The sequence below is a fragment of the Stegostoma tigrinum genome, chromosome 38 (genome assembly GCF_030684315.1).
Source record: "Stegostoma tigrinum isolate sSteTig4 chromosome 38, sSteTig4.hap1, whole genome shotgun sequence".
NCBI lineage: Eukaryota > Metazoa > Chordata > Chondrichthyes > Orectolobiformes > Stegostomatidae > Stegostoma > Stegostoma tigrinum.
The window spans coordinates 21,913,289-21,939,751 of NC_081391.1; the positions used below are offsets into that span (position 1 = coordinate 21,913,289).

Genomic DNA, 26,463 nt, shown 5'->3' on the forward strand with positions numbered 1-26,463 from the left:
ATGTCTGCAAGTTCCCAGAGCTCCTGATCCAAGCAGAACAATTCCTGGCAGGGATGTTTCTGTCTCTGATAACAATTCCACCTTGTCAGCATTTGGAAAGGAGGAAACTGTGAAAGAAAGAAGCTGCGACGACCTGGGGACAAGATTCAGCAAATCGCCTTTCTCCTTGTCAAGATGTCAGCAAAGACCAGCTTCACCTCTTCCCGAGTCATCACATTTGACAGAGATTGTTTCAAAAACTGATCACTCCCAAGTGACACTGAGAAAATGGTGCATATCATACTGACTGCACCCTCTTCTCTTATGTGCATTAATAAAACAGACAAGAACAACAATCCTTGCATGAATATTTGTCCTTCTAGTAAACACAATAACCTTGCCCTTCTTAAGATAGTAATTGAAACGGTTTGGAAATCTGAGGCTACAGAACCAAATTTTGCAATTACTTTCATTTAGATTAGGAAATATGCCCATACCCATTCACACGTGCTGCAGAAATTGCACTAAAATCCAACAACCTTTTTCCCCTTGATTAAGAAAGAAAGGAACATGCCTGATAGTTTTTTGCCAAGGAACTGGATGGTGTAGTGAGTAAGACATTGATTTTTACATTCTGCTCCCTGGTCAGTGATGTGTCGCCTCAGTTCCTTCCTCCTTCTTCTTCCTCCTTAGGCAGCCCCTCATGATCAGGGTAACATCCTTGCAATCTGGTTCTACAGTTGATACATACAATGCATAGTTGGGCAAATGGCAATTGTAATATACAAAGCATATGCATGTCATACAGTCATAGAGCTGTACATCATGGAAACAGACCCTTTAGTCCAACTCATCCACGCTAACTTGATGTGCTAACTTAACCCATTTGCCAGCATTTGGCCCATATCCCTCTAAATTCTTCCTATTCATGTACCCACCCAGATGCCTTTTAAATTTATTTGTGCCAGCCTCCTCCACTTCCTCTGGCAGCTCATTCCAAGCACGTACCACCCTCTGCATGAAAAAAAGTTGCCCCTCAGGTCTCTTTCTCTCCCCCTCACCTTAAAACTATACCCTCTAGTTTTAGACTCCCCTACTCTGGGAAAAAGACCTTGGCTATTCTCCCTATTCATGTCCTCATGATTTTATACACCACTCTAAGGACACCCCTCAGCCTCCGATGCTTCAGGGAAAATAACCCCAGCTTATTCACCCTCTCCCTGTAGCTCAAACTCTCCATTCCCAGGAACATCCTTGTGCATCTTTTCTGAAACCTCTCAAGTTTCACAACACCTTTCCTATAGCAGGGAGAATTGAAAGCAGTATTCCAAAAGTGGCCTGATCAATGTGCAAGTGTAACACTAGTGTTTTAAAAATGGGGAAAGAAGGAAGAAAACAGGGAATTGCAAACAAGTTAGTGTCATCTCAGATGTGGGGAAGATGCTGGACTCTAGACTAAAGGATGCAATAACAGACCACTTAAAAACTACCAAGAAAGCCAACATTAATTATTGAAAGGGAAATCATACTTGACAAACCTGTTTGAAGGAAATCCATTGGATTTTCAGAAAACACTCAGTCAGGTCCCACATATGAGTTTATTGTGCGAAATCAAAGCACAAAGGATTGAGGGTAATATATTGAGAACGGATTGAGAACTGGTTAGCAAACAGGGAACAGAGAATAGGAATAAATGGATCCTTTTCAGGCTGGAAGCAGCATACTGCTCGGATCAGTGCTTTTGGCCCTAGCTAATCTCAAAAATACATCAACAATTTTGACAAGAGAATCAAGTGTTAATTTTGTTGATGATAATGTGGGAGTGTCACTGTTGAGGAGGATTTAAAGTGACTTCAGGGCAATTGATTCCAGTTGATCGAGTGGACAAATACATGGCAAGTGCAGTATGATATAGATAAATATGATATTGTCCATTTCAGTAAGAAAAAACTCAATAGTGGAGCAATATTTCACATGATAGATTGGATAATGTTGATGTACAAAGGAACTTGGGTGTCCTTGTACACTGGTCACTGCTAGCAAGCAAACACAGAGTTCACTGGAGAAACTCTGGTAGCATCTGTGGGGAGAGAAACAGAATTAATGTTTCGGATCCAGAGACCCTTCTTCAGATCAAAGCTTGAATTCTGGAGGAAGTTAATGTATGTAGTACTACAGTAGAGAATGATGACCTAATTTCAGGAAGCCAGGATGTGGAAACAGTTTGGTTAGAGATGAGAATTGATAAAGGCTGGAAGTCAATTGTGGGTGTGATATACAAGCCGCCTAACAGTAACCACACAAAAGAAAGGAGCATTGAGGAATAAATAATGGGAGCTTGTCAGAAAAGCAGGCCGATAATAACTTAATGTACACAAAACCCGGAAACATCGGATCAGCAAAGACAGCCAAGATGAAGAGTTCATAAAATGTTTTTGGGATTGTTTCACGGAGCAACACATCCTGGAGCTGAACAGAGAGGAGGCAATACTGGATCTTATTCTTCTGTAATGCATTCAAGGGGTATAGGTTGTGCTGTCTCAGCCAGCATTCATTGCCCACCCCTAATTACTCTTGACAAGTTCATGTTTGTGAGATGCCTTCTTGAATAACTGTGGTCCATTTAGTGTAGATGCATGCACCATGCTGTTAGGGAAGAAGTTCCAGGATCTTGATCCAATGATAACGAAGATACTTTCCAATGGGATGTGATTAATTAATTAATGGTCTCATGGCAAACAAGCCCCTAGATAACAGCAACCATTTTAACATTCACTATGAGGGAGAGAAGATTGGGTCCAAGACTATTTTATTAAAATTAAATAAGTTTTATTATGAGGGAATGAGACGGTAAGGTAGCAAGATATAGGAACAGTCATTCATCCCATCGGGCTCGCTCCACCATTCAATAGGATCATGACTAATCTGATATTCCTCAAGTCCACCTTTCTACCCTTGATTGCCCGACTGATCATAATAAGAATGGAAACAGAGCCTGGCAGAAGTGAATTGTCAAATTCAATTAAAGGATTGATCAATAGAGATTCAGTAGTAAACATTTAAAGAAGTATTTCAGAATCCACAGAATAGAACAGTCCAAATAAAAAACAACCAAAGAGATGGGCCCATTACCTGTGGCTGCAAAAATAACATGAAACTTAAAGAAAAGTAATATAATTTTATGGATATGTGGCACGTAAGAAGATTCGGTAATATTGAAAAAAGAGCAAAGCTGAGAGAAAGCTCATCAGTAATATAAAAACAAATAGTAAGAGTCTTTATGAATGCCTGAACAAAAGTAATATGTTAACAGAGTGAACATTGGTCCTATAGAAAGTGGATGTATAGAACGAATAATCAAAAATAATGAATGATGAGTTGAACATCAGCCTTCACTATAAAGGATGGAAGTAACGTTCCCGAAGGAGCAATAAATCAAGAAATGGAAGGGCAGGAGAAGCTCAAAAAAAATTGCAGCCACAGAAGAAGTGGCACTAAGCAAATTGTTATCATTGCAGGCTAATAAGTCCCTGGGTCCTAGTGGGCTTCATCCTAGGGTCTTAAAGAAGTGGATTGCGAAACAGTCAATGTATTGGTTTTGTTGTTTTGTTCCCTTAATTTGAGGAACATCCTGTTAGATTGGACACTAGTATACATAACATCTCTATTCTAGAATGGATGGACACAGAAAGGGGGAAACTGCAGATCCATTAGCTTCATACTTGGCAGCAAGTCAAGTTGCTATAGTCTTACCAGACCATAGGACTGCTCTTTCATTAGAGAGACAGGTAGAGGTAATTTAACCTGAGAACCACTACACCACCTGAGGCAAGGGGAGAGGCTGAGAAAGAGAGCCCCTTATAGTAACCTCGGCTATTGAGGGAATTGAACCTATGCTGTTAGCATCACAATGCTTCACATACCAACCATCCAGCTAACTGAACTAAACCAACTTCCTCACAGCAGCTATCACAGGGATGTAGTTAGAAGCATATTATTAACAACATTATACACTTGGGGCAGAAGGTGGTCACGGGAAAGGGGAGGGGGACGTGAGGTGCTGGTGTGGCAAGGTGCTCCTTTCTCTGTTTTTACCCGGCTTCCGCTTTTTCCTTATGACAAGTCTCAAGATGTTTGTTGCCTTCCCAGATGCTCTAAGTTATAAAGAGAACATAAGGATGTTAGAAAGGGATGTAGATAGGTTATGTAAGTGAGGAAAGATTTACCAAATGGAGTATGTGATGGTAAAACATGAAGTCGTCCATTTTGGCCGGAAGAATGAATAAAGATGCAGGTTATCTAAATGATGAGAAACAGCAGAACTCTGAGATGCAGAGAGGCCTGAATGCCCTTGTGCTTAAATCACAAAAGGATAGTTGTGCATGGAGCAAACAATTAGGAAAACTAACAGAACATCTGACTCAACAAAGTGTGAAGCTGGATGAACACAGCAGGCCAAGCAGCATCTCAGTAGCACAAAAGCTGACGTTTCAGGCCGAGACCCTTCATCACTCTGATGAAGGGTCTCGGCCTGAAACGTCAGCTTTTGTGCTCCTGAGATGCTGCTTAGCCTGCTGTGTTCATCCAACTTCACACTTTGTTGTCTTGGATTCTCCAGCATCTGCAGTTCCCATTATCACAGAACATCTGACACTCCTGTTTCTATCTGTCAGCCAGGGCTCCCTGATTGGACCAGGTTAACAGCCCCAATCAGGGAACTTATATTCTATAAGGTCCATCTGGCTGACCTCATTACAATCACTATAGTGACAATCTTACATTTCAGGCCTTTAGTTCTGATCTTACCTACAAGCCAAAACCTCTTTACATAAACCATCGACCCCTTCATAATTCTTTGGTCTTTGTTACAGATTCCATTAAAGTCACAAGTGGTCCAGTCAGCTCACTGATAGATATTATCAGTTAGATTTCACTATAAGAAAAGGAATGGTGGTTGGACTTATAAAACAAAACTTCTGTAATGTGTGTGTGCAAAAATAGTGGCTTTTCAAGATGTGTGGATGAATATTCATTTAGTTCCAAAGGAGAGGTATCTTGGGCTTGAAATGTCAACTCTGATTCTCTGTCCACAGGCACCGCCAGACCTGCTGAGTTTCTGTTTTTATTTAATCTTCTAGCTTCCACAGCATTTCTGATAAGGCTCAACTCAGCCTCTTTTCTAGAGAAAAAAAGCCTCGATTCTGACAATTGCATTCTGAAACAATTGGAAAAATGTTTGAAAATAAGAAAAATTCAGAACTATGAGGAGAAGGCAGGTATATTGGACTAGTTGGATAGTTCTGGCAAACAGCTGAGACAGTTAGGGGTAGGATTTATACAGTTAATGGGGACAGAAGGACTTAGGAATTCAAGTAAATAATTCTTTTGAAGTTTGCAGCATGTATAGTCGGGGTGGTTAAAACAACATCCAGCACAAACGCCATCATTGGTCAGTCCTTTGAGTGTAGGAGCTGGGTCATCATGTTCTCTGGCTATCCACCCGATCTCTGCCTCTCAAATGAGAGGCAAAGAGAGGGTGGACAGCCACAGACTTTTTGCCAGGGCTGAAATGACTATTACAAAGGAGCATAATTTTAAGGTGATTGGAGGAAGGTATAGGGGAGATGTCAGAGGTAGGTTCTTCACACAGAGAGTGGTGGGTGTGTGGAATGCGCGCCTGGCAATGGGAGTGAAGTCAGATAAGTTGAGGACATTTAAGTGACTCTTGGATAGGCGCACGGATGATGGTTTAAAAAGTAAGGCGTGCAGAGTAGTTTGATATTCGGCAAAACATCGTGGGCCAAAAAGACTGTACTGTGCTGCCCCATTTGATGTTCTATGTTGAGGTTGTACAGGACATTGGTTAGGCCTCTTCTAGAATACTGTATTCAGTTCTGGTCACCCTGTTATAAGAAGGATATTATTAGTTGGAGAGGGTTCAGAAGAGTTCACCAGGATGTTGCGTGTATGGAGGGTTTGAGTTCTAAAGAAATACTGGATAGGCTGGGACTTCTTTACACAGGAGCGTAGGAAGTTGACAGGTGATCTTTAAGAGAGTTATGATATCATGAGGAGAGTCGATAGGGTTAATGGTAGGCATCTTTTCCATAGGAAAGAAAGATTTCAAGACTAGGGGGCATGTTCTTAAAGTGAGAGGACAGAAATTTTAGAAAGAAATGAGCAGCAATCTTTGTTACACAGAGGATGGTTCATGTGTAGAATGAACTTCCAGAGGAAGTGGTGGATGCGGGCACCATTGCAATGTTCAAAAGACGTTTGGATAAGTACATGAACAGGAAAGGTTTGGAGGGATATGGGCCAGGAACAGGCAAGTGGGACTAGTTTAGTTTGGGATTATGATCAGCATGGACAGTTTGGACCGAACAGTCTGTTTCTGTGCTGCGTGACTCTATGACTGAATGGCCTTCTTCCCTGCTGAGTAGTCCCATGATGTTATAATACCATCTTAGTATGGTCTTTAAAAAGATTACGCATTTTACCCAAAGATTGAACACAGAACATAGAAAAATACAGCACAGGAACAGGCCCTTTGGCCCATCGTGTCTGTGCTGATCATGATGCCATTCTAAACTAATCTGATATGCCTGCTTATAGACCATATCCCTCTATTCCCTGCCAATTCATGTCCCTGTCTAAATGCCTCTTACAGTGGCAGCATGTTCCAGCCTCCGTCTGTGTAAAACAGTTTCCTTGCACATCTCCTTTAAACTTTTTCTCTCTCTCAGCTTAATCTTAAGTCCCCCAGTATTTGACATTTCTATCCTGGGGAAAATGACTCCAACTATTTGTCCTATCCATGCCTATCGCAATTTTATATACTTCTATCAGACTGTACCTCAGCCTCTGATGTTCTATTGAAAACATCCAAGTTTGTACTTCTGTTACATTTCAGTTCCATCGCAGAGAATTATATTCAGATTAAGAACCTGAAGAATACTTCCACATATGCACTGAGATAGGTCCTGTCATCACCGATACACCTTCAAAAACCTCAGTGCTCATCTTACGAAACAAATCAGTCCCATGGGGTTAATGCCGCATGATTAATCTCCTCTCTCCTGGATGCAATCAATACCAATCATTCCAGCAGTTTATGCAGCTATCAATGAAGTCAACAACTTTCGCTCATAAAAATAGGAGCACAGCTACCTCCGAGTCTGTGGGAAAGGGTGGGGTTGGAGTGCTCTGGGTCTCTTGGCTGGGTAGGGGAGAGAGGACACAGGAGAGGAAATGAGCATTAAGCAAGAAAACAGCGGCAGAGTGGGCTGCATTCAGGCTCTTGTGTCCAGGTTTGTCCTCTTCATCTGCCTTCTTTTCTTTCCCTTTTTCCTCCTTCTCTTTCCTTTTTTCTCAAACTTAGGTGATAAAGAGGTAGGAGGCAGGTTCGATGGGCTCCAGACCAGCATCAATGTCTTCAGAGACAGCGTGGCTACAGAGTTGCTTGGCCAATTAAGCCTGAAGTGACACTCTCGTTTCCGCACGGAGTGGGCCCCTTATGCTGGCATGGCATGGGCTGGGAATCCTGGAGTGGGACACTCTGCGTGGCATGGGCTGGGAATCCAGGAGAGGGACACTCTGAGTGGCGTGTGCTGGGAATCCTGGAGTGGGACACTCTGGGTGGCATGGGCTGGGAATCCAGGAGTGGGACACTCTGGGTGGCGTGGGCTGGGAATCCAGGAGTGGGACACTCTGGGTGGCATGGTCTGGGAATCCAGGAGTGGGACACTCTGAGTGGCGTGGGCTGGGAATCCTGGAGTGGGACACTCTGGGTGGCATGGGCTGGGAAGGCTGGAGTGGGGGAATCTGGGTGGTGTGGGCTAGGAAGGCTGGAGCAGAACACTCTGGGTGGCGTGGGCTGGGAATCCTGGAGTGGGACACTCTGGGTGGCATGGGCTGGGAAGGCTGGAGTGGGGGAACCTGAGTGGAGTGGGCTGGGAATCCTGGAGTGGGACACTCTGGGTGGCATGGGCTGGGAAGGCTGGAGTGGGGGGATCTGGGTGGTGTGGGCTGGGAAGATTGGAGCAGAACATTGGGTGGCGTGGGCTGGGAATCCTGGAGTGGGACACTCTGGGTGGCGTCGGCTGGGAAGGCTGGAAGGGGACACTCTGGGTGGCATGGGCTGAGAAAGCCTGGAGTGGGACTGTGGTGGCTGCACACTGTAGCACCATGGAAGGAAAGGTTGGACTCCCTTTAAGTCATTTTTCTTTTGTTTTATTCTTAGTGAATGTGAATGGCACCAATGTACAGAGACAGTACACAACGTCTCACTGTGTTTTCTATTGAAAACACATGGCAATAAAGGATATTCAATTCAAACAATTGGAGATTGTTACAATACAATTAAATTCTATATTAATGGATGACACATTGCAGTCCCAATCATGAATCTTAAGCTTAAGCAAAGCTGATTGTGAGGGTGGAGCTGGGACTGTTAACTGGTCAATAGAGCCGGCTCATTTTGAACAAAAAAACTGGCATGGAATGATGGGTCTGATGGCCTCTTTCTGCACTGTAATGATTTTGTGAATCTGTGAGTCACTCAAAGTCCACTAGTATGGGCAGTGAGTAAACAGTGGGAGATGTTTAAAGAAACAATTCAAAATGTTCAGCAGACATTAATTAGATTCCATTAAAAACATAAAGTCTGGAAGAAAGATCCATCCGTGGCTTATTACCAAAGATAAGGATAATGTGAAACTAGAATAACAAGGTCACAGTGAATATCAGTAAGCCTGAGCATTGTGAGTATTTTAGAAACCAGCAAGATATTGCACAGATCTCAGAGGGACATTCTGCCTTTAAGGCAGCTGAGTGACATCACAACAAATAGGGTCCTCAGCTTTACTCATAGGGTCATAGAGCACAAGAGCTAGGGAGTTATGTTGAATATGCTCAAGACACTTATTAGATCTCAAGTAGAGTATTGTGTACAATTATGGGTGCCACGTTATAGGAGAGATACGAATACATTGGACAGGGTGCAGAAACAATTTACAGGAAATGTTCCAGGGACGAGAAGGTTGGGACTGTTATCTCTGAAAAGAAAAAGACTGTGAGAAGATTTAATAGAAGTTTTCAAAATCATGATCAGGCTGAATAGAGAGGAAAAGAAAAGGGTCTAGGCCCGAAACGTCAGCTTTTGTGCTGCTAAGATGCTGCTTGGCCTGCTGTGTTCATCCAGCTCCACACTTTGTTATCTCGGTTTCTCCAGCATCTGCATTTCCCCTTATCTCTGAATAGAGAGAAGTTGTTTCTACTTTCAATCATAGAAAGCCTTCAGTATGGGAGCAGGCCATTTGGCCCATCAGGTCCACACCAACCCTCCAAAGAGCATCCCACCCAGACCCAATCCACCTAGTCTGCATGTCCCTGGGCACTATGGCCAATCCACCTAACCTGCACATCTTTGGACTGTGGGAGGAAACTGGGCCACCCAGAGGAAACCCACACAGACACGGGGAGAATGTGCAAACTCAACAGTCACCTGAGAGAGGAATCAATGTCAGGTCCCTGGTGTTGCGAGGCAGCTGTGCTAACCACTGTGTCACCCCTTGGGGAAGGAAAAAGAACAGGAGGGCATACGTTTAAAGTGGTGTGCGAATGAAGGAAGGATGATGTTGAGAAAAAACTTTCTCACACAGTGTATGGTTAGGGTATGGAATGCACTGGCTAGAAATGTGGTGGACAGAGGCTCTATAGAAGCATTCACAAGGGCCATTGGATACTTATTTGGATAGTAGGGATATGGGGAAGAGGCAAGGGAAAATGGCACAAGGTAGTTGAACAGGTGCAGGTACAAAGGGCCAAATGGCCTGCTCCAGTACCATAACAGTAATTCGGCGATGAAGCACTCGCATATATGAGGTTTCCATATTGCACTCTGTACCTTCAGGCAGCTGCTCCAACATAGAAAGGAAAACTTCCACCTTCATTTTCAGAATACAAAGTTTCCACAATTACCTATTTGGCAGGCATTTCATTGTTCATACTAATTACAAGCCAGTAGGAATATTGTATAGAAAATCTTTCACAAGTGCACCTCCACAAATGCAATATCTACTTGGGCAGATCCACGACATGATGTTGATATAGAATATAAACCAGGCTTGGTAGATGACTATTCATGATGCTCTTAGTGAGCTTGTAAATCCAACTAAGAACAAAAATATTCCTGTACACTTACATGTTGATATTTTCACATTGGAGGATTGTCTCTAAATGGAACTCAATCATTTTGTTCACAGCTATACAGAACAGATTATGTCTGATGATGTCCTGCTCAATAAGATCATTATCAGCACCTGGCTAGAACACATTCAATGTGTTCCTGAGCATGTACGTTCTTCCTGGTTGTTCAGAGATGAACTAGGACTCTCTGGAAATATAGTTTACTAATGCAATGAAGTGATTATTCTACCAGCTTTACATCGAGATATAATTCTCTTATACACACAAAGGTCACACAGACATAGAACAGAAGCCCTAAGAGGTTTTCACATGGATTGATACATTGGCCTGGCATTGATGAGGACATCGGTCAACCAATCAAGCTGGTTGAACTTCATTGCCTTCTATAATCAAGGGAACCTCTAAGTCCATTGAAAATTGTTCTGACCCATGGTGCAAATTGTGACTCTGATTTGCCATGTCCATGGATATGGCCACATTCTAGTGACTATTTCACCAAATTGCTTTTTGTGAGACAAATCAAAGATGAAAATATGGAGAGCGATCCGAAGAGATTTACCAGGCTGTTGCTGAGAATGGAAGGTTTGAGTTATAACGAGAGGCTGGATAGGCTGGGACTTTTATTCCACCGGACCATAGGAGGTTGAGCGGTGACACTATGGAGGCTTATAAAATCATGAGCGGTATAGACAGGGTTAATGGTACTTTTCTTTTCCCTGGAATGGGAGATTTCAAAACTAGAAGGCACATTTCTAAGATGAGAGGAGAAAGATTCAAAAAAAGACACGAGAGGTTACTTCTTTTTTTCCACAGAAGGTCATTCACTCGTGGATAGCCATGTTAAACCTCACAAGGTAATGGCTTACCCTGAGCAGCTGTTTTCATGTTCTGGAGGCTGATCCACACAGCTCCTCAACTTCAATTTGTCCCCATGTACCACATTCCATTCAATGTGTGTAATTGACAATAGTTACAAAGTGCAGTCCATGTCAAGAATGCAGCCCAAGGGTGGAAATAATTAAAATTGGAAATTACTGGCAGTGCAAAGAATGTAATTTCTTTTCCTCCACATACATTGCTACAGTCCGATGTGCCTCCAATTATATTTTCAATGCTCCTGTTTTACAATGTGCATTCTTTGTAAGGCACACAACCCAAGGGATTCTACAGTTCACTGCCTCACAGTGTTTATAGCCAAAAGGCCTTCGATATTTCAAATGACATAGGCCTTCCCCCACTGTGACTCTGTACTGACTGCCCCCTCCCCAGGTGCTTAGCTTAAATCAGTGTTTCTCTGCTTTCTGACCAGTGGAAACAGCTTCTCCTTATCCACCTGTAATAAACCAGAATCTTGAATACCTCAATCCTATGTTGGAAACCCACGTCCAGATCTAGGTGCCATACATTAGGAAGGATCTGAAGGCACTGGAGAAACTTCAGGAATGTTTATCAGAATAACATCATTAGAGATTGGAACAGAAGTAGGCCGTTCAGCCCATTGAGTTTGTTCTGTCAATCAATGAGATCATGATCTGATAATCCTCAATAACAAGGTGTAGAGCTGGATGAACACAGCAGGCCAAGCAGTGTCTTAGGAGCGGGAAAGCTGACCCAAGAAGGGTCTAGGCCCGAAACATCAGCTTTCCTGCTCCTAAGATGCTGCTTGGCCTGCTGTGTTCATTCAGCTCTTCATCTTGTTTTCTCAGATTCTCCAGCATCTGCAGTTCCTATTATCTATGATAATCCTCAACTCCACTTTCCTGCCTTTTCCACATAACTCTCAATTTGCTAACTAACTGAAAATCTCTCTATCTCAAAATTGAATGTATTCAGTGACTTAGCCTCCACGACCCTCTGTGGCAAAGTGTTCATGACTGTCTAAGAGAAGAAATTCTTCCTCAGCTCTGTGGGCAACCCCTTATTCTGAGAAATTGTCCTCTGGCATTAGACTCTCCCACAAGGGGAAACAAACTTTCTTCATCTCCCCTATCAAGCCCCTTGAGAATCTTATACTTTTTAGTGAGGTCTCCTCTCAGTTTTCTAAACTCCATTGAGTGCAGACCCAATCCTTTCAAACTCTCTCATAAGAAAATCCCCCAATACCTGGATCAGCCGAGTCAAACTTCTATGAACTGCCCTATGGCTGTTTGTCTTTACTTAGGTAAGGGGCCCAAAACTGTTCTAAGTATTCCAGCTGTGATCCAACTAGTGCCTTGTTCAGTTTTAGCAAGACCTCCTTATTTTTATTCTCCATTCCCTTAGAAACAACACTTCCAGGGATGAAGAACTTTAGCAATAAAGATGGAATGGAGAAGTCTACCTTGTTGGAAAGAAGACTGAGATGAGGTTCTTCTAGAGCTGTTCAAAATCCTGAGGGGTCTGGAGAGAGTAGGAAGTGAAAAACTGTAATGACTCATAAAAGAATCAGGAATAGAAGATCATGGATTTGGTGAAAAAAGCAAAAGTGATACAAGAAAGAATTTTCTCACGTAGAGATAGCAGGAACTGCATTTGCTGGAGAATCTGAAATAACAAGGTGTAGAGCTGGATGAACCCAGCAGGCCAAGCAGCATCAGAGTAGCAGGAAGGCTGACGTTTCAGGCCTAGACCTGAAGAAGGGTCTAGGCCTGAAACATCAGCCTTCCCGCTCCTCTGATGCTGCTTGGCCTTCTCACGTAGAGATTATTTAAGATCCTGAATGCACATCCTGAAAGCATCCTGGGGACAGGATCATTCAGAAGGGACTGGGCTGTTCCCTGAAAAGGAATAAAGTACAGAGTCACAGACAGAAGGCTGGAGAATGGCATGAAGTGAATTGCTCATCTGAAGAGTCAACACAACCGGCCAAGTGGCTTCATTCTGATCTGCATCAATCCTGTATTTCTGTGAAGTAAATCTCTCCTTAACCTTCTCTGTAAGTAGCACCACCTCAGCCTCACTAGTCTTCCTTCGTAACTGAAACCCCTCATCCATTGTTCCATGTTAGTAAAATGTGTCTGTGGCCTCTTTCACGGCCTGATGTCTTTCCGAAAGTGTGTTGCTCAGAACTGGGTGCAAGGTTTTTACTAATCTATCATTTCCTGCTTTAGGACCTACCTCTCTATCAAGACAGAGGAATCATTCTAAAGAAGGGTCATAATGTTAACTCTGTTTCTCTCTCCACTGATGTTGCCAGACCTGTTGAGTTTTTCCAACATTTTCTGCTTTTATTTCAGATTTACACTACCTTAATAATTTACTATTATTGTATATGCATTAGACAGTGTTTAAAACTATTAAGTGAACAGTATTCATCTAGTTCCAATATTCATGTGCTCCAAGCTTCAGCTCAGACTCCTCGCTCTTTCTACAATGCATTTATTTTCCTTGGAATCCACATCCAGGCCAAATACTCAAGCACAGCGGGCCTACATTAGCCATAGAGTCAAAGAGATGTACAGCATGGAAACAGACCCTTTGGTTCAACCCATCCACATTGACCAGATACCCTAAATTAATCCAGCCCCATTTTCCAGCATTTGGCCCAAATCCCTCTAAACCCTTCCTATTCATGTATCCTTCCAGATTCCTTTTAAATGTTGTAACTGTACCAGCCTCCACCACTTCCTCTGGCAGCTCATTCCATACACACACCACCCTCTGCATAAAAAAGTTGCCCTTAGGTCCTTTTTAAATCTTTCCCCCTCACCTTAAATCTATGCCGTCTAGTTTTGGACTCCACTACCCTGGGTTAAGACATTGGCTACTCACCCTATCTATGCTCCTCATGATTTTATAAACTTCTATAAGGTCACTCCTCATCCTCTGGCACTCCAGGGAAATAATGTCCCAGTCTATCACCTCTCCCTGTTGCTCAAAGTCTCCAGTCACAGCAACATCCTTGTAAATATTTTCTGAACCCTTTCAAGTTTAACAACATCCTTCCTATAGCAAGGACAACAGATACAGTTCAATTAAACACTAAGAGCAGCAGGAACGTGCAAATCTCACCCTCCCCAGTTTGAGGCCCTGTTATAAAGCAACTTCATAACTTTTGCACATTGTCTAAATGGACTTGAGCAAGGCCTTGGAGAAGGTCCCAAATGGTCAACTGGTTAGTAAGGTTAGATCACATGGGATTCAGAGAGAATTTTTCTTTTATTTATTCATGGGATGTGGGCATCATTGATTGTACCAGCATTTATTGCCCATCCACAATTGCCCAGAGGGCAGTTAAGAGTCAACCACATTGCTGTGGGTCTGGAGTCACATGTAGGCCAGATCAGGTAAGGATGGCAGATTTCCTGTCATAAAGGACATTACTGAGCCAGGTGGTTTTTTTTCTGACGATTGATCAAGGTTTCTTGGTTATCATTAAACTGTTAATTCCAGGTTATTATTGGAATTCAAATTTCACCACCTGCTGTGGCAGGATTCAAACCCAGATCCCCAGAACATTACCTCGGTCTCTGGATTAATAGTCTAGCAACAACACCACTGGGACATCACCTACACAATTGGATACAAAATTGGCTTGATGGTAGAAGAAAGAGGGTGGAGGTAGAGGGTTGGTATTTGGGCTGGAGAGCTGTGACCAGCAGTGTGCCACAAGAATCGGTGCTGGGCTCCCTGTTGTTTGTTATTTATATAAATGATTTGGATGAGAATGTAGGAGGAATGATTAGGAAGTTTGTGGATGACGCCAAAATTGGTGGTGCAATGGTCTATGAAGAAGGTTGCTAAGAGTACAATGGGACGTTGATCAGATGGGCCAATGGGCAGAGAAGTGGCAGATGGAGTTTAATTTAGATAAAAATGAGGTGTTACGTTATGGTGAGGCTTACATAGGTAATGGTATGGCCTTGGGGAGTGTTGTTGAACGATGGAATCAAGGGATGCAGATTAGAAGTTCCTGGAAAATGGCATCACAGGTGGACAGGGTGGTGAAGAAGACATTTGACACACTTGCTTTCATTGGTCAGAGCATTGAAGTTAGGAGTTGAGAAGAGAAATTGTGGCTGTACAAGACGTTGGTGAGGCCTCTTTTGGAATGTGACGTACAATTCTGGTCACCATCCTATAAGAACGAAGTTGTTAAAAATAAAGGCCACAGAAAATAATTAGGAGGATGTTACTGGGTTTAGAGGGCATGATTTAGACTAGGGGGCATAGGTTAAAGGTGAGTGGAGAAAGATTTAAAAAGGACCTGAGGAGCAACTTTCTCACACAGATGTGGTACATATATGGAACGAACTGACAGAGGAAGTTGTAGAACCAGGTACAATTACAACATTGGAAAGACATTTGGACTGGTATTTTTTTAGAAAAGGTTCAGAGGGATATGGATCAAACTCGGGCAATTGGGACTAGTTCAGTTTTGGAAACCTGATCGATATGGATGAGTTGGGCCGAAGGGTCTGTTTCCATGCTGTATGACTCTATGACACTATAACTCTGTGCATTACCCTTCCTACTCTAAAACCCGCCTCTATCCTAACAGAGAGCAGCTCATTCAACAGGCACCTGTAGGGAGCTGATATAACAAGGTGTGGAGCTGGATGAACACAGCAGGCAAAGCAGCATCAGAGGAGCAGGAAGGCTGGCCTTTTGGGCTTCGACTGAAACATCAGCTTTCCTGCTCCTCTGATGCTGCTTGGCCTGCTGTGTTCATCCAGCTCTACACCTTGTTATCTCAGATTCTCCAGCATCTGCAGTTCCTACTATCTCTGTAGGGAGTTACTGGGATTTGTACCTTCACTAACTCTCCTGATAGTTACCAAACTGCAGTCTCTGTCAGATCTACAGACTCAAAAAGGAAAACAAACCTTATTTGGAGAGCAGCCAGAAGGTTTGATCATTTGACAATTAATGATTTATTTGCGCCTCTGCTGGAAACCAAACTGAATCAGCACTTCGGAGATCCAGAGATTAGAAAGCAGTTACGTTGGGATCCATGTTGAACACATACCAGTAATTAATTCTACATTCACTTTGTGTCTAAGTTCAGAAGAAACGAGAGCTAGAGTAAGCTATTCCACCCAGGAAGCCTGTGCTGTCATTCAGTGAGATCAAGGTTGATGCAATTGTAGCCTCATCTCCATTTTGTTGCCAATCCCTTAAAACTTGTGAGTTATTGCTTCAAGCATGAGGGAGAGAAGTTGCATTCATATATTTCTTGTGGACATTTAATGGAACAGATTGGAGAAAGCAGTTAAAAGACCAGAAGAGGCTTTACTCTGTATCTAACCCCATGCAGTCCCTGTCCATGTGAGTGCTGACGGGGACAGTGTAGAGCAAGCTTTACTCTGTATCTAACCCTATGCTTGCAATGTTTGATGAATCTTTGTTTGGGATGCTCATTTCCAGTAATCAGGGGGTTAATGGTGCTTGGTGAGTAATTTGGTTGGTGCTAACCTTGTCACACATGAACCAGGATTCTGCAGCAGAAGAAGGCAATTAATATTCAATAAACATAAAAACGATTTTCTGTTCAGTGGGAGCAGCTTTGGATTGCTCTGCAGACGCACGGCATTGCAGCTGATTGCCGTGGGTCTTTGTACCATGAGTTAGCATCCCTCCACCGCCAACCTCGCCTTCTCTATTCCCCAAGTTATTGCAGAATTCAGCCCTGACTCTAAACCACCTCTTATTGTCAACCAGCTACTTATCATGTTGTTACTGCACCTGAGAGTGCAGTGTGTAAGGCAGTAAGCTGAGTCATTATTAACAAACAAGAAACTTAGCAGATGAAGGCTTTCCAGATAGACTGTATGTAGAGAGATGCAGTTCTGCTGCAGCGTAGAGGTGTTCGAGCGAGCCAGTGCAGACAGGTTAGAAATGCTACATTTCAGATATACAGCCACCACCAACAGTGTGTAGTCTTAAAGGGGCCCCACATCTTGCTAGGACAATGACAGCTCCCATGGAAAGACTTCTTCCACCTGACTTCCACACCAACCCTGCATTTTGTGGACACAGCAACCCGAGACAAGAAACTCCAGTACCCAGCCTTGGTTGGCACTGCCAGCTCACAGTACAGAGTGCTGCATTGCCAAAGGTGCCATCATTTGGACCAGCCATTGGGTTCTATTGTTCTCTTGGATGGTCAGAAAGGATTGCACTCTAAAGTCTACCTACCAGACTACCCAGTCCAACGTCTCTGAGGGTGGTATGGTGGCTCAGTGGTTAGCCCTGCTGTCTCACAGTGCCAGGGGCCCATGTTCAATCCCAGCTTTGGGCAACTGTCTGTGGTCGAGTTTGCACATTCCACCCAGACTTCCTCCTTGTGCTCTGGTTTCCTTCCCCCTAAAGATGTGCAGGTTAGGGTGGATTGGCCATGTTAAATTACCCACAGCATCCAGTGATGTGCCAGCTAAGTGGATTAGCTGCAGGGTAATAGGGATAGCTGGGGAAAAGGCCTGAGTAAGATGTTCTTCAAAGAGCAGGTGTGGACATGATGGGCTGAATAGCCTGCTTCCAAGCTGTAGGAATTCTATAACTTTTCACTGCTGTTTGTGGGAGCCTGTTGTGCTCATATTGACTGCTACACTTCCTGCAGTACAACAGTGAGTACACTTCAAAAGTACTTGATTGGCTGTAAAGTTCATCAGGACATCTTGAGTTCTCCATGGAAATTTATTTTTGCCGCTGCATTCCTCTACACCATCCCTTCCTGGCTCAATTTCCAACACATTCCCCTTTCTCGGCCAGACCGTGGTAAATCTGTGGAACTCCTTGTCGCAGAGGACTGTGGAGGTCAAGTCATTGAGTGCATTCAAGACAGAGGTAGGTAGGTTCTTGATTAGTAAAAGGATCAATGGTTACAAGGAGAAGGTAGGATAATGGGGTTGAGAAATATATCAGCCATAATGGAATGGCAGAGCTGTGTCAATGGGCTGAACGGTCTAATTCTGCTCCTTTATCTTATGGTCACATCACATTCTCCATTTGGGTGAGCATCAATGGTGAATGGGTGGGGGATGGCAGCACATTTCCTGTAACATAGGCTCAAGTTGATACCATTGCTGCCTGGGGATTGGTTGGTGTTGTGGGTGAGACCAGCATTCAGATCCTCACCGGCACCTTCCACAAAACCATCAAGCTGGCCAGAATTCAAGACAAATTTAATTAATGCAAAACACTGTAGCTGCTGGAGATCTGAAATGAAAACAGAAAGTGCTGAAGAAACTTAGCAGATGTGGCAATTTCCTGTGGGGATAGAAACAGAGTTAACATCTTATAGAGTCACAGAGTCACCCTCTGTGTAAAAAAAAAATTGTTCCTTGTGTCTTTTTTAAAACTCTCTCCTCTCACCTTAAAAATTAGTCCCCTAGTCTTGAAATCCCCCATCCTAGGGAAAGGACAGCAATCACTAACTCTACCTATACCACCCATTACTTTATAAATTTCTATAATGTTGACTCTCAAATTCCTACACTCCAGTGAGAAAAGTCCCAACCTATCCAGCCTTTCTTTATAACTCAAATCTTCCATAACCAGCAACATTCTGGTTAATCTCTTCTGAACCCCCTTCAGCTTAATAATATTCTTCCACAACTTCTTCAGGGTGCTAAAGATTTGAAATATTCAATTTGAGACATTTCCTGTTTCTCTCAGCACACATATTGCTGGAGCTGCTGTGTTTTTCCAGTGCTTCTTCAAGATAAATTTATTAGCTTGACTCAGAGAGGAGCCAGGGAGTGTTACTGTGTTGGAGGTTGAAAGTGTACATCATGTATGTATCATTAAATGTTCACCCCTCCACACGCTCTTGTTGTTTTGATAGGAGACTTTCCTTGACCCAGGGGATTCTGGGATAACCCAGCCTCCATAGCGGCCTCCAGTAACAGAAAGAGGCAGACTGGGAGTGAAGACAGAAAAAGGAATATAGAAACCTGATGATGGGATAGAGAACAGGCCATATTGAATAATGAAGAGCAGTGAAGAGGATGTTCAATGTAGCTCTCACTCTTAACTATTGTGAATCTTCCTGCTTAATGCATACCTCGGAACCAAAAATCTAGATTGGTAAGATTTTGTACATGTGTCAATGAAAAGATAGCTGTTGGTAATGTACATGCAACTGAAGCTCATTTGTTGCCCCAGATACCTGGATGAAGGAGGGAATTCTTATGCACACCATAAATCAAAAAACATTCATTAATATTATCTCTCAGGAGGACAGAACTTGAACATTTCTGAAAAGACAAACATATCACCAAAGTTTTTCATCTTGTACTCATCAGGATAAACACAAGAACACCAAAATTCAAATAATCACAACAATTTTATACTACGGGAGTAACGGATGCTGATTGGTTGGTATTCTGATTGGTTGATCAGAATCAACTTGCGAACAAATCAGCATCTTTTCCTCCCATAGTATAAATTGTTATGAAATTCAACATTCTTGCACTTCTCCTGATGAACGCAAGATAAACAGCTTTGGTAACATGCCTCTTTTTTCAGTAATGTTCATGTTGTGCTGTTCACAACCTCAGGATGTTTCAAATTGATTGAAAATCAATTAAATACTTTTGAAATGTAATAACTGCTGTAATGATGGATGATTTTAAACCGTCATATCTCATAATAACTTCAATTTATCTCCTTTTCCAATTCTCATATCTTCTATTCAGTCTGCTGTTTTTCTGCATTCAGTATCCTTACACAAGAGCAACCTTTATGAAGCAGGTTCATAGTATACAGTATTATGTGAGAACTTGGGATCTAATGTGGAGAAAAAAATATAAAATTTAGCTTTTAATTCTCTGAAGGACAGGCATTTTTTCTTTTAAAAATGGTCAGAAAGTTATTTAGAATGCTGAGTTCAAAACAAAATTTATAAGAAGTCATGTGACTTTAGTTAAATAACCAGCAAGCAACCTGGGCGGGTAATTAATAAGGTGTTAGCTGATTTGAGGTTTACAGCCAGCGGAGACAGAGAAGAAGAGGTGATAAGTAGATTCATGCCAAGGGAAGAGACCACAATAGCAGAGGTGCTGTCGTCAGTGATCCCTAAGCAATTAGAACTGGCCAGAAATCCTAAGAAAAAGTTCTGGAAGCAGAAGGCTGTATGGTGTCAGACAGGGAGGCATCCTCTAAGGTTACTAAAGACATAGGTTTAGGGAACCAATGTTATGTAAATGGTGAGCTAAGTTAGCAGCCTGTTTTAATGGTCTTTAGTGAATAGAGTAACTGAAGAAGGTATCATTCAACAATGATATTTGATGAAAGGAAGCTGAGTGCAGCCATGACAGCTGAGCAAGAAATGCTGTGTGAATGTAGAGCTGACTCCTCACTCAAGTTTGAATGACTGTAACATTATTGCTGGAGTAAAAAGGATGAATCTTTCTTTCTGATGTTTGTAATGAAATTGTTCCAATTGTTCCTGCATGATGTAATATAACTTGTGTTTTACTTTTTGTGTCATAAATTTTTATATTCTCTTGGTAAATTTACATTGGCAGCCTCTTGTGAATGTGTTAAGTGACTCACTACCAAGGTAAAGAAAAGTAAAAACTTATGGTCTATCAAACCAGGTCTCACTCTGCTTTCTGACCTGTCTAGTTTGACCATCAGTTGGGCCCATAGCATTTTGTATTCTTGCTTCCTGATGCTAATCCTACCTCACATGGTAAAGTCTTCTTACTTACAAACCTTTCCAGAGCTGGTCTATTAGCCATTCCATATGTAAGACTCCAAAATGCTTGTCAATGTTGCCACAGAATAAGAAAGGCTTTTTGTCCCATCATGATTCCCAGAATAGTTCCACTTTTCCAGTGTTTTCCCCTAAATTTAGGTTGTCCCAGGGAGATAGAAAGAGCCACTTCTTCAGGTAGAGTGTGTTGGAAATCTGGGCATCTTTCCCCAAAAAAACTACAGAGGCTGGAAGGCCATTAACACAGGTGGAGGCAATGGCCTAGCAGTATTATCACTAGAGTATTAATCCAGGACCCTGATGGGGAGCTGGGCTCAAACTCTGCCATAGCAGATGGTGGAATTTGGATTCAGATAAAAACCTGGAATTACATTTCTAATGATGACCATGAATACTTTGTTGAAAGAAAGAAACAAAGAAACCTACAGCACAGGAACAGGCCCTTTTGCCCTCCAAGCCTGCGCCGATCAAGATCCTGTATCTAACCTGTCATCTATTTTCTAAGGGCCTGTGTCCATTTGCTTCCTGCCCATCCATGTACCTGTCCAAATATATCTTAAAAGATGCTAACGTGTCTGCATCTACCACCTCTGCTGGCAATGCATTCCAGGCACCCACCACCCTCTGTGTAAAGAACTTTCCACGCATATCTCCCTTAAACTTTCCTCCTCTCACTTTGAACTCATGACCCCTAGTAATTGAGTCCACCACTCTGGGAAAAAGCCTGTCTATATCCCTCATGATTTTGTAGACCTCAATCAGGTCCCCCGTCAATTTCCGTCTTTCTAATGAAAATAATCCTAATCTACTCAACCTCTCTTCATAGCTAGCACCCTCCATACCAGGCAACATCCTGGTGAACCTCCTCTGCACCCTCTCCAAAGCATCCACATCCTTTTGGTAATGTGGCAACCAGAACTGCACACAGTACTCCAAATGTGGCCAAACCAAAGTCCTATACAACTGTAACATGACCTGCCAACTCTTGTACTCAATACCGCGTCCAATGAAGGAAAGCATGCCATATGCCTTCTTGACCACCCTATTGACCTGCGTTGTCACCTTCAGGGAACAATGGACCTGAACACCCAGATCTCTCTGTTCATCAGTTTTCACTAGGACTTTTCCATTTACTGTATAGTTCGCTCCTGAATTTGATCTTCCAAAATGCATCACCTCGCATTTGATTGTCAGGAAAAATCCATTTGGTTCGCTATTGTCTTGCAAGATTCTGGCCCAACCTACTTGTGACTCCAGGCATCTCCCTGCGATGCTGGCCTAGCCAGGGAATTTTAAAAATGCAGAGAGATGAAAGGTTGAGGTACAGACAAGTTGGTTCTAACTGAAGTATAGTACAGACTGGAAGGGCTGATGGTCTTATCTAGTTCCTCTGGCCATCCTGACTTTGTTACTTACTTCACTGCTGAGTATATCCAGAAGGGGGCCTTTGTCAGTCAGTTTGAGTGGGGGTTACATGCAGTTTCTGCCTCACCCCCTGAACGGGAGTATGGACTGCATTCAGCGTCTGCTGTTCTGGAATGGTAAATAATTCACATGGCTCGCCAGTCAAATGCAGGGAGTAGTTCAATGATGTTAACTGGCTGAGAGATCGGTGTATTTGTCAGAGTTATACACGTGCACATGGGAGCGTAATTAAGAGATGTGCCTCGCTGCGACTTGGGTCATTGTCTTCCCAACGCCACATTCAGGCTCATATACAGATTAACAGAAACACTGAAGAGGGATGCAGGCAGGAATCTAATTGAGGAGTTCAGGGTGGTTGATACTATTAATGAATTACAGAAGGTTGCAAACAGCTCAAATGGCACCCTGTGCTCAAACAAGAAGGAAACAGTATTCAGAAGCAATGCAAGCCTTTATAACGACTGTGGCCTGAGGAGAGCAGAAAGTTGGAAAGATAAGGGGTGAGCATGCAGGCAAAAGGGAGCAAAGTACATGGGGTGAGGGAGCAACAGGAGATCTTACCCATTCCCACACACCCCATAACACCTCCACTCTGGAAATGGTGTGGGACATGGGGGGGGTTGCTAATTACCATGAAATAAACATGGAGCTGTCTGTACACGCACTGGTGGTGACGCCACTGAGCTCACAGTGTGGTGACATCAGCAGCACCAGCACGGACGCATCCTAAAACCTCTCACCATCGGGTATCATCACTGGCCCCATCTGCACATGCACCACAGCCTGTTTAGTAACTGCTGCAGTGTTGGGAGTATCGGAAACCCCAGGAGTGAGCTATGGACTGGAATCTAATCACAGGGCACAAAGAGATTTACATATAGACCAGAAGTTACCCAGGAGGGAGCTACAAACTGAAATTTAATCGGAGGGCACAGAGAGGTGTACATATAGACCAGGAGTTATCCAGGAGTGAGCTACACACTGGAATCCAATTGCAGATGCGGAGGGGTTTACATATAGACCAGGAGTTATCCAGGAGTGAGCTACACACTGGAATCCAATTGCGGATGCAGCGTGGTTTACATATAGACCAAGAGTTATCCAGGAGTGAGCTACACACTGGAATCCAGTTGCGGATGCAGACTGGTTTACATATAGATAAGGAGTTACCCAGGTGTGAGCTACAGACTGGAAACTAATCACAGGGCACAGAGAGGTTTACATATAGACCAGGAGTTACCCAGGACTGGAATCTAACCAAAGGACTCAGGTATTGAGGCTAGTGTAATATCAGATTATACACAGAATAAGGGCCAACTGTGAATTAATTATTGACTGGATTCTAATCCAAGATTTTGGGTGGTTTAGGTATGGAGTATGGAATACCAAGTGTAAGCTACAGGGTGGAATCTAATTAAGGAGCTCAAGTGGATTTTTATATATACAGGGGGTCTCCAGTTTACAAACATCCAATTTACAGATGTTCCTAATTAAGAACATGATCCCATAGTGTGGTGTAAGTTTAAAGGTCTGGCATATGAGCATTTCCTGTATTCCTGAACAGCTGCTTTACATTGCCATGCACTGTGTTCCAACTTGAGTACAAATCGACTATTGAACCTCCAGGGACTGCCCTTATATAAAGAATAAAAAACACTTGGAAGTGAGTTACAGATTAGAATCTAATCGAGGGATTCAGAGGGTCAAATAGAGAGAAGATACAGGCGCCCAGGAGTGGGTTACAGGCTAGAATCTAATTAAAGGGGCTCAGAAGGGTTTCAGAGTAGAATAAAGATTTATTTTTTTCCAAAATTATTCATTTACAGGATGTTGGCTACGTCCGCATTTATATTCTATCCCTAATTGCCCAGAAGGCAGTTGAGAGTCAGCCACATTGTTGTGGGTCTGGAGCCACATGTAGACCCAGACGAGGTAAGGACAGCAGATACAGGTGTGTTTTTTTCTGATTAGACCATTAATTTCAGATTTGTGTTTCTTTTATTGAATTTAAATTCCATCATCTGCCGCTGTAGGATTTTAATGCCTGAACATTACCTGGGCCTCTGGATAAGACCAGTAAGCCACTACCTCCCCGAAGAGAATTTAGCTTTAGTTCAGACTCAGCATTCAGTGTTTCTAGTTGGCACCTCTCCCCCAGTAACACCGACTGAACATGATACCAATGTTTGAGAGAGGGAACTTAGTGTGTTTGTGAGTCCCACAGTCTGTCTGGATGGTCCCACGGCAACCCTAGGTTTCTTAGCTAATGAGTTGAGAGCTTTGTACATCAGGTTTCGGCCAAATACCCCCAAGTGTGGTTTGAAGCACAACCTCCAGGTCACAGGACTGTGGGTTCACACACTGCATTGCAGAGAACTAAGTACAGAACAAAATGCAGACTGATGTCCCAGTGCACCTATTCTGCTGGTGGCTTTTTGAATGATGTGTTTAATGAGGACCCCAGGTAACAACTTACACTGGCAAAATACTGCAGATGCGGGAGTTCTGAAACAAAAACAGAAATTGCTGGCGAAACTCAGCAGGTGCCGCAGCATTCGTGAAGAGAGAAGGCACAGTTAACATTTTGAGTCCAGTGTGCCTTCTTCAGCTGTGAAATGTTAACTCTGTTTTTCTCTCCGCAGCTGCTACACTTTCTGTATCTGCTTCAGACCTCCGGCAGACCTCTGTTCTCCTTCTCCCTGAGCCCACAGAAGACTTCGTCACGATCCCGTCGCCGTCTTTGGGATCTTGCTGCGCACAGGTTGGCTGGTACATTTGTGACTGCGAGAAAATAACCTCTGTGAAGGGCTTAGAGCCTTCAAAGGTGGTGGAAGAGGCACTAGAGAAATGCAAGGCAGTCTTTTAAAACCTAACAACAGCCTGTGACACAGTTGGACTTGCACGTTGACTGCGGAAAAGGGAAAGGACGATGGTGTCTGTGCAGTCATATTCCCAAAGCAGGGAGGGAGGGTGAAAATTTAAAGACCAGGGAACAAGACGCACAAAACCAAGCCAGATCTGTTTTGGAGTCTCTCAGTTGTCAACATATTGCTGTTTCTCTTGGATGAAATAGGTTGAGAGGAATGGGAGTGGGGGAAGGAGAAGTGACTAGGTTATAAGGATTAGAAAGTGTGAAGCTGGTTGAACACAGCAGGCCAAGCAGCATCTCAGGAGCACAAAAGCTGACGTTTCGGGCCTAGACCATTCATCTGATGAAGGGTCGAGGCCCGAAACGTCAGCTTTTGTGCTCCTCTGATGCTGCTTGGCCTGCTGTGTTCATCCAGCTTCACACTTTGTTATCTTGGATTCTCCAGCATCTGCAGTTCCCATTATCTTGGTAATAAGGATTTGCTGCCTCCCTCTGCATTGTGCAAACTGCAGCAGGTAACAGCTCAACTGCAGTCCTCCCCCTCTCCTAGCCACTCCCCCACCCACTCCATCCTGTTTCTCCATTCACACCTGAGCCCCTGCAGTGAGGGAGAAGGGGGCTGCGCAGCAAACTCTCCATTAAAATCCATCTCCCCTTAAATTCATTTTCAAAAGAAAACTGCAGTTGCCTAGTGTACAAGTTGTAATGTAGTCAGTAATATCTGGCTGCACCATGTACAGCCACTAATTAAATACTTCAGGAACGGATTGGAGTTAAAAATATCAATGTGCTTTATGCACAGCATCCACCACTGGGCCACTGAACCAGTTGCAAAATGTTAATGCTGTCCTCTCTCTCTCTCTCTCTCTCTACGTTCTCCACTGTACATCATTCCCTCTATCTCTACTCGTCTCTCCCACCCCCATTCAGCACCCGTGCTTCCCATTATTAGATAGAGTTGTATAGGTCTGCAACACAGAGAAAGGTTCTTTAAGCACATTGCATCTGCACCAGTAAAAAAACAACCATCTAAATATTCTAATTCCATTCTCCAGCACTTGGACCATAGCCTTGTTTGCCTTGGCATTGCAAATGCATATCTAATATTCAGAGACCGAGAAAAGTATGGTAAGTATACAGATCCTTCGGTCCAACCTGTCCAAGCTGACCAGATATGCTAAATTAATCTAGTCCCTTTGCCAGCATTTGGCCCATATCCCTCCAAATCCCTCCCATTCATGTACCCATCCAGATGCTTTTTAAATGTTGTAATTGTGCCAGCCTCCACTACTTCCTCTGGCAGCTCATTCCATACACACACCACCCTCTGTGTGAAAACATT

General features: G+C 43.2%; 1 long non-coding RNA gene across 1 annotated transcript in view; it reads right to left on the minus strand.

Annotated features, from left to right (window-relative positions):
• Positions 1-200: 200 nt before the first annotated feature.
• Positions 201-26,463, minus strand: part of LOC125447319 (uncharacterized) — a 47,245-nt gene continuing 20,982 nt past the window's right edge. The window contains exon 3 of the long non-coding RNA XR_007246536.1: positions 201-713. This is a non-coding gene — a long non-coding RNA (uncharacterized LOC125447319). The remainder of the gene's footprint in view (positions 714-26,463) is intronic.